The sequence below is a fragment of the Lemur catta genome, chromosome 7 (genome assembly GCF_020740605.2).
Source record: "Lemur catta isolate mLemCat1 chromosome 7, mLemCat1.pri, whole genome shotgun sequence".
NCBI lineage: Eukaryota > Metazoa > Chordata > Mammalia > Primates > Lemuridae > Lemur > Lemur catta.
The window spans coordinates 83394711-83409252 of record NC_059134.1 but is presented as its reverse complement, the minus strand read 5'-3'; the positions used below and the strand labels follow the sequence as shown (position 1 = coordinate 83409252).

Below are 14542 nucleotides of genomic sequence, written 5' to 3'. Positions count from 1 at the left end.
AAAGACAACAGTGAATACTAACATATAACTTTAACATGAACTCTTCCTAACATTTTAATATTTATTTAAATATATCATATATAACAAAATAAACAGCTTTAAGAAGCTTGAATGTGCTATAGTTAAATCATTATTTTTCTTAGTATTTTCCAACTCAAGTACACATATACAAAAATATAAAAGAAAATTTACAGTACTCAGCTAATTTCACTTTACTACACACTTGCTGAAAGCTAGGACCATGTGTTGCTCTCGTCATTCACAGCATAGTACCTTGCACCTATTGGACATTCAAATATGTACTAAATAAAATAGTTTTCATTCATTATCATTGTTTTATCTGCTATAATAAAATTTCATTTTTTTGTGGCCAGAGTCTGTGATCCAGCTACAAAAAAATATTTAAGGCATACTAAACAGAGACTACAAATCTACTATTTTTGAACCCAATATTATTCTTATCTAACTTTAAAATACAAAACTACAGCTAATATACTGCAGTGATATTTATACTCCACTGAAACTGTCCAAGTACAAGTTGGCCCCAAACATGTTTTTGTTTTGTTTTGAGAATGCAGTGAAGCATAGCATCATTGCTGTGGGGTATACAGCAGCATAAGCTGTAATTTTCATCATGACTTTATGTCACTATACCCTATTTAATCTCAACAGACATTGTAATAAATTATATATTTAAAGCCCTGAGAAGTATTACTTTATACTTTAGAAGAAATGTCTAGAAAGTCAGGTTCAATTTGCAATATGTTATCACTCTATCTATCCTATTAACTATTTAAAACTGTAGCATTATATATCTAAGGTGTATGGTTTACCAAACCTACACGACTCTGTATTATTTAACGGATAACACACAGTCAAAACATACAAAAATGAAACTTTATGTAACTGCTTTGTAGGGTAGGACACATTTTATAAGCAAGTTATTTCCTGCAAATGCTTCAAAGTTTACTATATTGTTTTTAAAAAAACACTCTAAGATATTTTATATAATTTATGAATAATATACAACAAAGTAGGGGCAAATTAAAGAATTTGAAGTTAATATAAATGTTCTTACAAAATCAAATACTTTTTTAATTTCTAAAGTGAAAACTGACTAGTCAAATATAGTTAAGTTTTTATTTTCTAACAAACCTTAAGACAATTTTCTTGGAAATCCATATATAGTCAAATATAATTTAAAATAAATAGCTACAAAATTTTTAAAAAGGAGTGACTCATACTCTATTTATCTGATTATCTCAATGCCTACCAAATCTAGTCAATTTTTTTTTCCAATTAGAAAACGTTCTCCAGCACAAACAATTATGCAAAATAAAAAGGAATTATATCTGAGCAGCCCTGGCAATTCTTTTTTTTTTTTTTTTTTTGAGACAGAGTCTTGCTCTGTCACCCAGGCTAGAGTGCAGTGGCATCATCATGGCTCACTGCCACCTCAAACTCCTGGGCTCAAGTGATCCTCCTGCCTCAGCCTTCCAAAGTGCTAGGTTAACAGGCATGAGCCACCAGGCCTGGCCAATCCTTTACTTTCAATGTGACCAAGAGTTAAACCAAAAAAGCAATCTTTCACAACAGATCTTTCCCTTCAAGTACAGCTTGGTTGGGCATGGTGGCTCACACCTGTAATCCAGCACTTTGGGAAGCCAAGGCAGAAAGATCACTTGAGGCCAGGAGTTCGAGACCAGCCTGAGCAATATGGTGAGACCCTATCTCTACAAAATAAATAAAACAGCTGGGCATGGTGATGCACGCCTGTAGTCCTAGTTACTCAGGAGGCTGAAACAGAAGGATTGCTTGAGCCCAAGAGTTTAAGGCTGCAGTGAACTACAATCTTGCCAATTGCACTCCAGCCTAAGACAACCGAGAGACCCCATCTCAAAAGAAACAAAAAAGAAAGTACAGCTCACATGAGAAAAATACTACACTTTCTCTTATTATTCTTCTCTAAATTAAATCTCCACTTAACGTTAAGTGTAATCTTTTTGTTTAAAAAAAAATGGGCCAGGTGCCATGGCTCATGCCTGAAATCCCAGCACTTTGGGAGGCTGAGATGGGAGGATCATTTGAGACCAGGAGTTCAAGACCAGCCTGAACAACACAGCATGACTTCATCTCTACAAAATGTAAGAAAAATTAGCCAAGTGTGGTGTCCCGGCTTATACTCCTAGCTACGCGGGAAGCTATATCCCAAGTAGCTAGGATCCTCCTAAGGTAGAAGGATCATCTGAGTCCAGGAGTTCAAGGCTGCAGTGAGCTATGATGGTGCTATTGCACTCCAGCCTGGGCAACAGAGCAAGCAAGACCTTGTCCCAAAAAAAAAAAAGACAGATGTGCGACAGATGTCAGAAGTCTGAGTTTTAATTCCTAGTTCGAAAAACCTACGTTCATGTATTATACGGACCTTAGTTTTATTTTTAAGGATCTCCAAAAATTAAAAAAAAAAATACTACAAATCAAACTCATTTTAATAGCAATATTATGGTCTATGCTTTTCACTTCTGATTTCAGGTTAGGCCTGTGATACAACTTTTTTAACTGTAGAGAAAGTTTATCTTCCCTAAATTCCACCTCAAAGGAAGTCTTTCAGATTGTAGAAATGAAGAAACCAAGACTCAAAGAGGAAGGGAAGCAAGAGGGAAAAAAAGATGTTAAAAACTGAAATCAAGGATGATAAACAGAGATGCTATTATTTCACAAGATGGATCATTTAGCAGGTATCACTGGCTTATTCCTTTTTTTTTTTTTTTTTTGAGACAGAGTCTCACTCTGCTGCCCAGGCTAGAATGCCATGGCATCAGCCTAGCAGCTCACAGCAACCTCAAACTCCTGGGCTCAAGCAATCCTTCTGCCTCAGCCTCCCGAGTAGCTGGGACTACAAGCATGTCCCACCATGCCTGGCTAAGTTTTTCTATATATTTTTAGTTGTCCAGCTAATTTCTTTCTATTTTTAGTAGAGACGGGGTCTCACTCTTGCTCAGGCTGGTCTTTAACTCCTTAGCTCAAAAGATCCTCTCACCTTGGTCTCCCAGAGTGCTAGGATTACAGGCGTGAGCCACCGCGCCCAACCAATGGCTTATTCTTAATCTTTCCCTCAAGCTACCACAATTTTTCAATAAGTGAACTCCAGACTCTTAACAACTTGGGCATTTAAAATCAAAGCATATTTCAGTCTTCCAAATCCAATTAAACCAAGCTCTTTTACCTTCCACTGCCCAGCTTTCCCTACCACACCTGCCTCCCTACCGCCCATCCCCATCTCCTACAGGAAGAAAAAATCCTCACTTTATTTTAGAAAATTAGAGAAATTGTTTCATCCAAGGTAACAAAATACACTTAAAGTGAAATGTATTGCCCTCAGTTCATTCCATTTCAAAGACTTTCTGTTGAAAAAAGAGATTTCTAAAATACTGACTTGGCATTAACCACCAAATATAATACAAAATACAAAGTAAATCTACTTTATTGACTTAACTAACTGTCCCCAAACCACAAATGCCACTTTTAAAATACAATACATATTGTCAATACTCATACAATTATTTAATTTCCACACAAGTAGTAAGTGCAGAGGACCTAGGTCCTTAGCATAATAGTGGTGTCTCAGAATCAAGGCAATATGTTGCCTTTGTTTAGTGACATATGTTCCATGTATCAACTGAGGAGAACAGCCTGATAGGCTAAAAAGCTCAAGGTCTCATTTGACAAACATTTATAAATGTGTAACATAAATCCTCCAAATATCTGTTCTACCTTGGTGCTACAGTGACTCAGAACAGGTCAATAAGAACAGCTATAGCAAAGCTACAGAAACAGCACACTAAGATTAAGTTGATTTTCTCCCAAACCACTCTTAATTACACCAAGCCAACCAAAAGAAGTGAACTATACTCCCTTTGGTCAGCCACATAAGTGCTCTATCCTAGAAGTCTCCACTGATTCAAAACTCCAAATATATGCCCTTATTCAACTCATATTAAGTGTTTTAAGGTACTAGGCCAGATATATATTTTTAAGCAGCTGGATCCAGAACCATTTAGGACATCAGAAATAATTCCTTAGACTTATACTGGTATCATATACAAAGGACTGCCCATGACAAAGCTTTCAGCAAGTTAAAAGTTGTTGTCTTTATTCCCTCAGAGAGAAATAATACTACATCCCAGTTAAGGTGTGGGGGAAGAGGAGTATCTTTAAAAAAAAAATAAACACTGATAGATTCCTCCATTTTAACATTTTAGTCTTCAGGAGTAACTTGCAAGTTACACATACCACATTGGAAGTCTCAACTTTGGACATTAGAAAACTAGAACAACTGCTACCCAGAAATTTTACAACACAAATATTTATTTTGGCAACAATATCAAGTTATTCTGTGTCCTCTACTAATGAAGAGGCAGGAATAACAACTTCTGGGAGTATTTTTAAATATGGAGAATTTCAAAGTTCCTTAGAACATTCTTAAATCTAAATATCACCATGACATCTTTTCATCTCCAAACTCAAATGTGATGTTGCAATGGAAACTATATTTTTATGTCTTTGAATTAGCCACTAATAGTGCAATTAGTCTACCTTATCATCATATTGAACTGCTACAATGAGAACAGCATTTAATAAGTTAACTCCTCTTACATGACAAAGTAAACTTCAAAAGTTACCAAGATAAGTCATTCTAACATTCAAATGGAAAATAACAGGCAAACAAGTATTCTATTAAATGGATGTGAATCAGGTTTGGAAACAATATTTCAGCATTCTGAAATTTACATCTTCCCCTTCTTGTTTTCCATATGCCTTCAGTGTTCCTGTACCAAATATTTAAAAACAAAAGTTCAATCAAAAAATTCATTTGATGGCTGTTGCTTTCTTAAGTTGCAAGAAAAAAAAAAGGCTTTTAATACCTTGCATTAAACATAAATACCATGTGTCCATGCCATACTTGCTACAGTAACCTACCTATGTAATCTGCGCTCTATTTTATGGTATCCCATGACAGAACATCCAAAAAATTAAGAGTATGATCTACAGCTTTTCAAGCATGTTTACAAGAAGAATTAGCTCATAAAAACCATCCACTTTAATGTGACTCTAAAACCTCATGCCCAGAAGCCAATGACTGGTTTATAAGAAAGATAATGACTAGTTCAATGGAAAAAGTATTATGACAATAAACTAAGACTGGCTTACCATGTTATGATCTGTTGGCCTAATATGTATGTTTAGCTACTGTAGTCAGCAATGTCCAAATATAAGTTTGAAACATTTAATGGCCAGTTCTGTTCTAGATTTCAAGCTCATCTTACGTTTTAAAAAAGTTTTAATCTAAGGTTTCCCAAAAAATTTCTTTCTTAGAAAATATATTCCCTCAAGTAGGAAAAAAAAACTTAAGGAACAAATTTTCCCATAAAACAATGACATGTCAGAAAAATCACAAATATTTCAGCACATCTCTACCTTAACACAAATTAAAAATAAGTAAATTTCAAAAAAAATAACCTCAAACAGGTTAAGCATTATATTTCATAAGTAAGAATTACAAATGTTACCATAAATATACCAAGAAATACTTTGTTGATTTAAAAGTAAAGAACTTTATTTGGTTGGTTAAATTTCAATTTCTGAGAAGTGGCATGAAGGCATAAGATAATCAATAAAACTACGAAAACTTTATTAAAAGGTCAGTCATATTTCATTTACTTAAAATACCAAGCTTAATCATGACCTATCTAAACCTTATCACTGGTCATTGTATAAAATTAGCACTGCACTTGCAAACATAAGCAGAATCTAGACTTATCAAACATATGGTGAGACTTGCGCAGCTTCTGAAAAATTAAATGAGAATATAGGATTAAAATGTTTTAGTTGGGAAGTAAACAAACTGATCCCGCTCAAAAGTTCTCATCAAAAATTTGATCAGAAAGAGAACCTCTTTAAAAAAATTTAATGCTTCCAGCAATTAAAACTTTGAAATTAACTTAAATGGTTTGAATATAAGTACTCCCACTTCAGAAGCTACAGTTTACAAGCAAATACCTAAAATAGGAAAAAAAATCAGCCAATCTCCAAATAATAAAAAGTACACATAAGCACAAGCACAAACTGGTTTACCAGCTAACTTTTCCGGCCATATACCAGAGAAACATCAAAACAAAGTTGACAACAGAACCAACCACGAGATTTCCCTGTAAACTGGACGATAATCTGAAAATTTCTGCTGTTGCTAATAGAAGCTGCTTATAATTAGAAGCAGCGAACTGACAGGTGGAAAAATAAATTCCCCTAACACAGCAGCGAGAGGTTGTGAAAACATGGTTCAAGGACTGAACATGTTATGACTACACTGTAACAAGTCCAAGGTAATTTACGCACACACCCTTTAGCGCGATTCCTCAAGCACAGATAAGGTTGGGAAACAACAGGCTTCCCCGAGAGCCACATACCATTTTAAAACAGCCGTCTCCCTCCCGACAGGAAAACAGACATTCTCATCCCAAGTCTTTCCGCCAGTTCTCCCAGTTCTCCCAGTGCGGCGAAGGGGAGTGGGCGGCCGCCACCGTAACGAGAGAAGCCGGCAACAGCCCCGCCGCGCGGCCGCCACGCCTTCCTCCCGCCGCCGCTGGGGACGCGGAGCCGCGGATCACATTTCTCCTCCCCAACAATCACACGCACGCACGTCCCCCAGAGTTGACACCCTCCAAACCGGCCGCTCTGCTACGCTGGTGACTGGGCCACAAAGCCCGGGACGCAGCCATCGACTGGGGCGCTCAAGTTGCGTGCGCGCGCGCGCGTTTGTGTTTGTTCCCCCTAATGAAAGAGGTCTCCGTAGTTACGGCCTGAAGCTGCGTAGAGGAAAGAGAGGCCCCCAGTGGGACTAAACAAAACTTCGGTTGCTGGGAAGAGCCGTTGCGCAACCTTGGCAGGGGGAGGCCACGGCCCCCGGGCCCGGGCCAAGCGCGGCTTCCCGGAGGCTGCGCCACCGCGCGCAGGAACCCCGCGCGGCCCCGGCGTCCGGCGGCTTCGGGACTGGCGTGGCGCCAGCCTCGAGGGAGCGGCCCAGACCCGGCAACACGGCGGGGGCTGGGACGGAAACCGGGAGCACGAGAGCTCTGGGGGAGCGGATGGGGCGCAGCATGCACAAGTGCGGGCCGCTCCGGGGGAGTCGGGCCCTGCCAGGGTCAGGCTGAGGGTCCGCTGGCCATCCAGCCGCAGGCCCCGCGAACGGAACCGGTACCGCCAGCCCGGGGGTGGGGGCGCCGCTCGCTTTACTCCCTTACCTTCCTAGAGGCCTGCGCTCTCCCCTCTTCGGGCGGCCGCAGCCCTGAGCATGTCCAGGGTGGGGTGCAGGGCCGTGCCGGGGACAGGGAGCCAGGCGCTTCAGCAGGCGGTACCACCCAGCCCGGGCTCAACCCCTCTCCGCGGCCGCTGCCATCTTGTCCTGGCGGCTGAGAGGAAACGGCGAAACACCCTCCCCCAACCGCTGCTGCTGCTGCTGCTGCTGCTGCTCTGGCTGCTAAGCGCCGGGCCCGTCTCCCTCATCTTCCTTTCCGGGGATTTGGGGTGGGAACGGTTTGGCTGGGGCGAGGGGTAAAGAGAGGCCGGCCGGCCTCCGGCTCCTGGGGCCTACGGGCTACGCAGGGTGCGGGGCCCGCGGCGGTTGGGGCCCATTCCGGCCGCCCCTGCCGGGAGAGGAAGAAGACAGCCGGGAGAGGCGGCGGCAGCGGGGCCCGCGGCTTGGTCTCAGGTCGCCGCGGCACCGGCAGTCGTCACTGAGGCAGCTGCTGCCAGCCGCCCCAGTCGCGGGCCCCTCCTCTACGCCCGCCGGCCTCGGCCGCCGCCTCCGCAGCGCCACCGCCCGCCCGGCCGCGCTGCGCGCCGAGCCCGGGCGGCCCCGCTCGGCTCCGGCCGCGGCGCCTCCTCGAAGCCCCTCCCCGGGGTCCGCCCGCCAGTCCGCAGCCGCGCCCTAGCCGCTGGGAGCCCGCCCGGCAACCCGCGCGGGCCCGACCCGGAGCTCCCTCCGCCAGTCGTCCCACAAAAGCAGCATCCGTCAGCCCCCCTCCCTGTTCTGAACCTCACTCTAGGCCCACTCCGCCAAAAATATACATTTAAAAAAAAAAAAAGAAAGATCCCGACACTCTAAGAAAGGGTTAAAATGCGGAAGCAGGATTTTACCGGCCGTTCGAGATCCCGTCATCATAATTCCTTGTCCACCCCTTTAGGATCTGTTTCTTGGCGGTTTGTTTTTAAGGGTCCAAAAATAAGGAGAGGGAAAATGCTTAGTCAAATGAACAATCTCAATCTAAAATAGGTTCTTCCCGCTGCCCAATCCCAAATAGTGAAGAAAATTGTAAATCCAGGTTAAAGAACCGGGGGAAGGCCCTCTTGGAAATTTTCCAAGAGGAGCTTTACAATCCAAAACCCCGTAATTGTGAAGTTCGCCTACCTCTGTGTTGATAATTCTCCATTAGATTACTCAGTTCCACCCCCAAACACTAGCTTCCTCCCTCCTGGAGACTAGGAGATCAACAGAATGGCCCATTTCAACCCACGTAATCACAGAACCTTAGAATTCTAGAGATGAAGGAACCTTAGCGATCCTTGGTCCCAACTCTTAAGCTAAGATAGGGTTCAAAGAAGTTTAGGTGACGTGACCAGGGTTATACAGCAAAGCCCTGTCTCCACTCCCTTTCTCCACCTCCTTTCTTTCCCAAGGGAACAAATGACCTTCCAAGTACCTAACATTCAGAGTTAATTTTCTTTAATACCTGTTTCCTCCGGTTCCTTTTGTTCTGAATTAATGTCTAACCTTTTGAGAAGCCAAACACCCTTCTCTCTGGAATGGAAGTGTCCTTTCTTTGTTTCCTTCATAATCTTCACTAGGAGGATTGAATTTACCACAGATGTATTTATCCCCAGACATTTTCTATTGCAGTAACTGGGGCAGGGCGAAGGCAGTGGCAAATTACTACATACATAATACTACACGTTTAATCCCCGCTGCTTTCCGAACTGAGAGAAGAGTATTTTGGAAAATGCCTTTGAAAGAGAAAAGGATAATAAGCCCTGAGGTCATTGGAAATAACATTTTCAAGTGACAGTTGTTTTCTTCAAGTTAGGGAGGATAACCAGTTGAAAAGACTTTCAATATAGAAAAACAAAACAATGACTGTCTTTCAGAGAAATAGCAGGATACGAACCATTCCCTTTTACTTAGTATTTAGTTACTTTTGATATTTTTAAACAATAGTCAAAAGAACCCAAAAAAGGATAAAATCATTACTCAAAGGAGAAAGTTACAATAATAGAAAAATCTGTCAGGGAAACAAGGAAAATATTCCACTAGAACTGCAAGAATTTTCAGAATTTTTGCAGATATATCTCTAGGCCATCTCTAATGGAAGGCTTTCATTGTCCATATATGTGGCATTGCTACATCAATGAAGAGGCTGAAAAGGGGAAAAAGGATTTTTTTCCTTTCTCTCCCCAATATATTGCTACCCACTACACTAATTCCACGAGGGGATTCTGTTACCTTCTTTTCACCATTATATTACCTGTGCCTAATACAGTGCCTGACTTATAGTAAGTCCCTAGGAAATGTTGCTAAGTTAATAAACACTATTAATTCCAACCCTCCTCCACTTTATACCTATTGTCTCCTAACCTAATCCCTTTACCCCTAACCTCTTCCCCTTCAAATTCATTCTGAACATGAACATCCCAATAATTTTTCAAAGCCTCTGATTTAGCCTTTTTTCAAAGTTTGTAAAAAAAAAAAAGAAAAAGAAAAAGAAAATTTCTCATAGTGCTAAGATCTTTTAAAATGCAGGCTACTGGCCAGGCTCAGTTGCTTTAGGAGGCTGAGCGGGGAGGATTGCTTGAGGCCAGGAGTTTAAGATTAGGCAAGGCAATATAGCAAGAGCTGGTCTCTACAAAAATAAAAATAAAAATAAAATAAAATGCAGGCTACTGAATTATATATGGGGGAAAAAGTTAATTATGCACACAAAGATGACACTAAAAAATTCAATAATCTTTTCATTCAAAATTGTTACTTAAATACTAAGTACCAGGCACTGTGCCATGCTCTGACGATAAAATGGTAAAAAGGGAGACACCCTGTGGGCTTGTGTCATCTCCAGAAAGCTGGCTAGTACACAATTAATTGCAATATTAATAAACATTATAAAAAAGAGGAGTTCAGGATGCAATCAGAAAATAGAACAAGAGGACCCAACCAAATGTGTGTGGGGAAAGCCTTAGAAAGCCTGGTTCACTTCTCATCATCCTTTGGGACTCAACTAAACACCTACTTCCTCAGAGAAGATCTCCTGACTTCCCTGACTAAACCAAATTCCCATATGAAATCTTTCCTCTGTAGCATATATCTAACTTGTAATTTTAGATTTATTTTCTAGTCAGTCGATTAATGTCTACCTCTTGCACTAATCTGAAAGCTCCACAAAAGTAGTAAGCACACCTTTGTCCTGCACTGTAGCCCCAACACCAATGCAATGGTGCATAGTCGATGACCAGCAGGACCGGCTACATACAGGGGCCAGTGCAAAATACAAAGGTAGGACTCCTGGTTCAAAAATTGTTAAGTATTTCAAGATGGTGATGGCAGAGCATTAAACCAAGCACAGGGACCTTCTAAGCATAGGACCCTGTGCAACTACACAGATTGAATGAATGAATGAATGAAAATTGAGATCTGTTGCAGCTTTGAGTCTGGCAGTGCAAAGGCAATTTATGTGACCAAAGTGTTTGTATCCCCGTAATATTCTGAAACAAAAATAATTCAAAAAAATTTTTTTTAATTCCATTTTTAAAAAAGAAAGCTGAGATCTGAAGGATGTGTTAGAATGAGCCCAAATAAAGAGAAATAAGAGAGAACACTTGAGGCGGAAGTTTATGCAAAAGCTGCCTAGGAAGAGGCAATAGCAGAAATTTTGAGAAACTAAAACATAGTTTTTTGTGAGAGTGAGAGGGTAATTCATAGCAGATGAGGGTGGAGGGAGAGGCAAGGGCCAGATTAGGATTTAGGATTTTATGCTATCAGCAAAGGAAGCTGCTGAAGGATTTAAGAAGGAGCACAACGTGATCAAAGCAGCCACAGCCTTTGAGTGTGAGAACCATTGATGGAAACCATTTATTTTTCTTCTTTCCACTTTTCTGTGTTTTTCAAATATTCCTTCCAGTGACTGTTGGTCTCATTCAGAATAAAAGCTAAAAGCCTTACAGTGGCCTAAAATGGCGTATAAGAACCTACATAACACTGGCCCACAAGGAACCCTACTTTTTGTCCCCTTACTCCAGCCACTCACCCTCCTCAGATGCCTGGATCACCTACTGCCTGCAACACTCCCCAAGTATCCACCCCCCTCTGCTTCAGTCCTTACTCAAATGTTACTATCTTGGTGAAGCCTTCCCCAGCAGTAGCTACCAATACTTAAACACAAACTCCCCATCTTTATCTTTTTCCTTAGAGCTTACTACTATCTTATAAATACTTATACTATATAAGTATGTATATATTTTTTCTGTCCCTCTCCACCCCCCAACTCTCACCCAAGGTAAGCTCCCTGAGGGCAGGAATTTTTGCCTATTTTGTTGGCTGTTTGATCCCCAGAGCCTAGAACAGGGCCTGGCATGTAAAAAGAACTCAAGAATGGAATTTCTCAAAAAAAAAAAAAAAAAACAATAAATATTTGTAAAATGAAAGAATGAATTTTCTATATAAACAGTAAAAAGCCCTCTATTAACTCAGACTGCCAGCACTCACAATTGTTTGAGATCACCCAGATTTGAAACTCTCTCTTAGGTCTTTCTCCCACCCCCATCTCCAAAAATTGCTCCATCCAAAGGAGACCAGTCCTCCTTGCACTCACCTTGTGTTCCTCACTGGCATTGCTCCTCTCTTAACCACATGTAGGTGTCAGTACAAAGAAATGCTCCTCCACAGCATTGGCAGATGATGCTGATGCTTCTCTCCAAGTTTCAAGAAAAACCTTGGACCTTTGTCAGAGCCTAAATTACCAACCCACACTCCCCTTCCTCAAGGAAGTTGATTGGTTTCTTTTTCCTCAAGACCTTCAGTATTCTTTCTTGCCATTAGGCCCTGGGGCAATAGGAAGGACCTTGTCAACCAAAAAGAACACCTCAATTACAAATACAAGGAGGATGTTAGAGCATCTACTGCTTGAAAGGAAAAAAAAAAATTTAAATAAATACAAGGAGGAGAGGCTCACCAGGGAGTTTCTGTCTCCTCCCTCCTACGAGGTCCTGGCTTCATTAAGCAAATAATCTACCTTCCTCCTGGAGATCAGTTTTGTATACCTGAGCCTCAGGGAAAGGCCACTGCAATGGAAAAAAACATTCAGGATTGTGCCACTCCTATCATATTTGCATAACTAAGAAGCCCACTCAAGTAACTCTTTGCAGCCCAAAAATCTGTTTCTCTTTCATTAAAAAAACACAAAACTGTTCCTACTAAATTATACAGATAATAATCTCATACTTTTGGAAGTTCACAATCTCATCTTAATCTGGAAGTTAGGTACTACAGTCAGCACAAGGCAAAAATCTCATATAGTAAAATTCATCCTTGAAAATTACATAAGTCACCCATAAAGTGGAGTATACATTGTTCTGCATATAAACCTTGTACCATGATATGTATGTAGGTAGTCATAAATTTTTCACATTTCACCTCTTGGAACACTTCAGAAATTCTGTGGAGATTATAACTTGTTAGCTTTTCCAGTTTCGTCATCATCTTCTTAAGATGCAGTCTAATAATCACTGTCTTTGTCAAAGTTTTTCTAAAGCCCTCTTCAATTTCTTCTTCTGGAAGAAGTAAAGACGTGGCACATCCCCTCATCTGCCACCCAAAACGATCTCTCCATGGTGGTTGGGGAATCCTTAAAATCCCAGGCACATTATTTCCATAGGTTTTGCCAAAATGCACCTTTCAGGTTTGATTGAATTCATCAACTCATTCAGTGGAAAGGCTACCGGTGCCCACATCATTTATATTGTTCTTTTTCTCCAAAGCTACTATATTTAATTCTCAGGAGTTAAATATACTTATGATGCAATATAATGGACTAGCATGGCTTGTATAGTAGAAAAAAATGTTTAAACTAAGATAACATAAACTAGGTGAATGAAATGAACCATCAATCTCGTTTTAATATCAACATTTTCCTGCTCACAAACCTTCAGACTATGGTTTCACCTACTAAAAATGTTCATATTTTTTAGTTTGGCTGTCAAGGCATATTACAGTTGGACCCCATAAAACCCTCTGAGCCATTTTTTCTATACTCCCTATGATCCCACCAAAGTGTTATTTTTCCTTTCCTGAACTATCACCTTTATTTCTCCATGCCCAGGCCATTTCTGCCATCAATATTGCCCTCTCATCCATTGAAATCATACCCATCCTTCAAAGTCAAAGTTAAATGTTCACTCTTCCAAAAAGCTTTGATTGAACATCCCATCCCTATGTGATATTCATACACCTCACAAATATTTTTTAGTTCCTACCATAAGTCAGGCACTGTTCTGAATGTTTTTATTAAATAACTCAAGGATAACTATTACTATTCTCATTTTACAGATGAGGGAATCAAAACACAGAAAGATTAAGAAGTTTGTCCAAGGTTACACAGTAAATGATGGAGGTCAATTTGTACCTAAGCTATCTGGCCTTAAGTATCTATCCCAAATTACAAAATTTTCCTAAATATATTCTTGAAAAAATTTTTTTAAATTTTTTTTTTTTTTGAGACAGGGTCTTGCTATATCGCCCAGGCCAGTCTTAAATTCCTTGGGCTCAAGCCATCCTCCCGCCTCAACCTCCCGAGTAGCTGGGACTATAGGTATATGCCACAGTGCCTGGCTGAAAATGTTTAAACATGTAATCATGAAGGGGATTATAATTTCCCTTGGGAAAGGTTAAAATTGAGAATTATATTCCTGACAGCTGTCAGCATCAAATCATGGATATGGCAAACATTAAACTGTAAAAGGAAAGTAGGATTTTATAATCCTCTAAAATGATACATGGAAAAGAGTCATCACCCAAGATCATCTGGTTCCATTTTCTCTTTTTACAGATGAGAGAACAGGGAGTCAGTTAAGTGAGAACAGAAGCTCAGACAAATTTGATCATTACTTATTCAAGACCATTCACGTCCAGTTCTCTTTCCTTACTCATCCCATTGATAAATCAAAATGACTATCTGTATTCCCAAAATAGTAACTCCCTGATTTGTTCCCAAATTTCTTCTTCCTCTTCTTTATATCTGAGTCAGGAAAGCAGCCCCAGTCCTGCCATAATCAATATTGACTACCTATCTCCAGGGTGTAAATCACCCATTCCTCCTTTCCGAGTTCATGTGCCATAGTGAAATGTATGATGAAGTACGCAAGGAGCATCCAGGAGAAGCTGTGCTCACCTAATGAAAGTGGAGTGTTCAGTCATGCACAGCCATGGGACACCTACAACAAACTG

At 40.6% G+C, this 14542-nt stretch overlaps 1 protein-coding gene across 6 annotated transcripts in view; it reads right to left on the bottom strand.

Moving 5' to 3' along the window:
• Window positions 1-7938, bottom strand: part of HIPK3 (homeodomain interacting protein kinase 3) — a 90666-nt gene extending 82728 nt beyond the window's left edge. For 4 of the 6 annotated variants that reach the window (XM_045557756.1, XM_045557758.1, XM_045557759.1 and 1 more), the window contains exon 1: window positions 7299-7938. The gene's annotated coding sequence lies outside the window, so the exon portion shown is untranslated. Of the gene's footprint in view, window positions 1-6464; window positions 6948-7298 lie in introns of those variants that run through there. The other 2 variants (XM_045557762.1, XM_045557757.1) reach the window with 2 other exon arrangements.
• Window positions 7939-14542: the final 6604 nt, after the last annotated feature.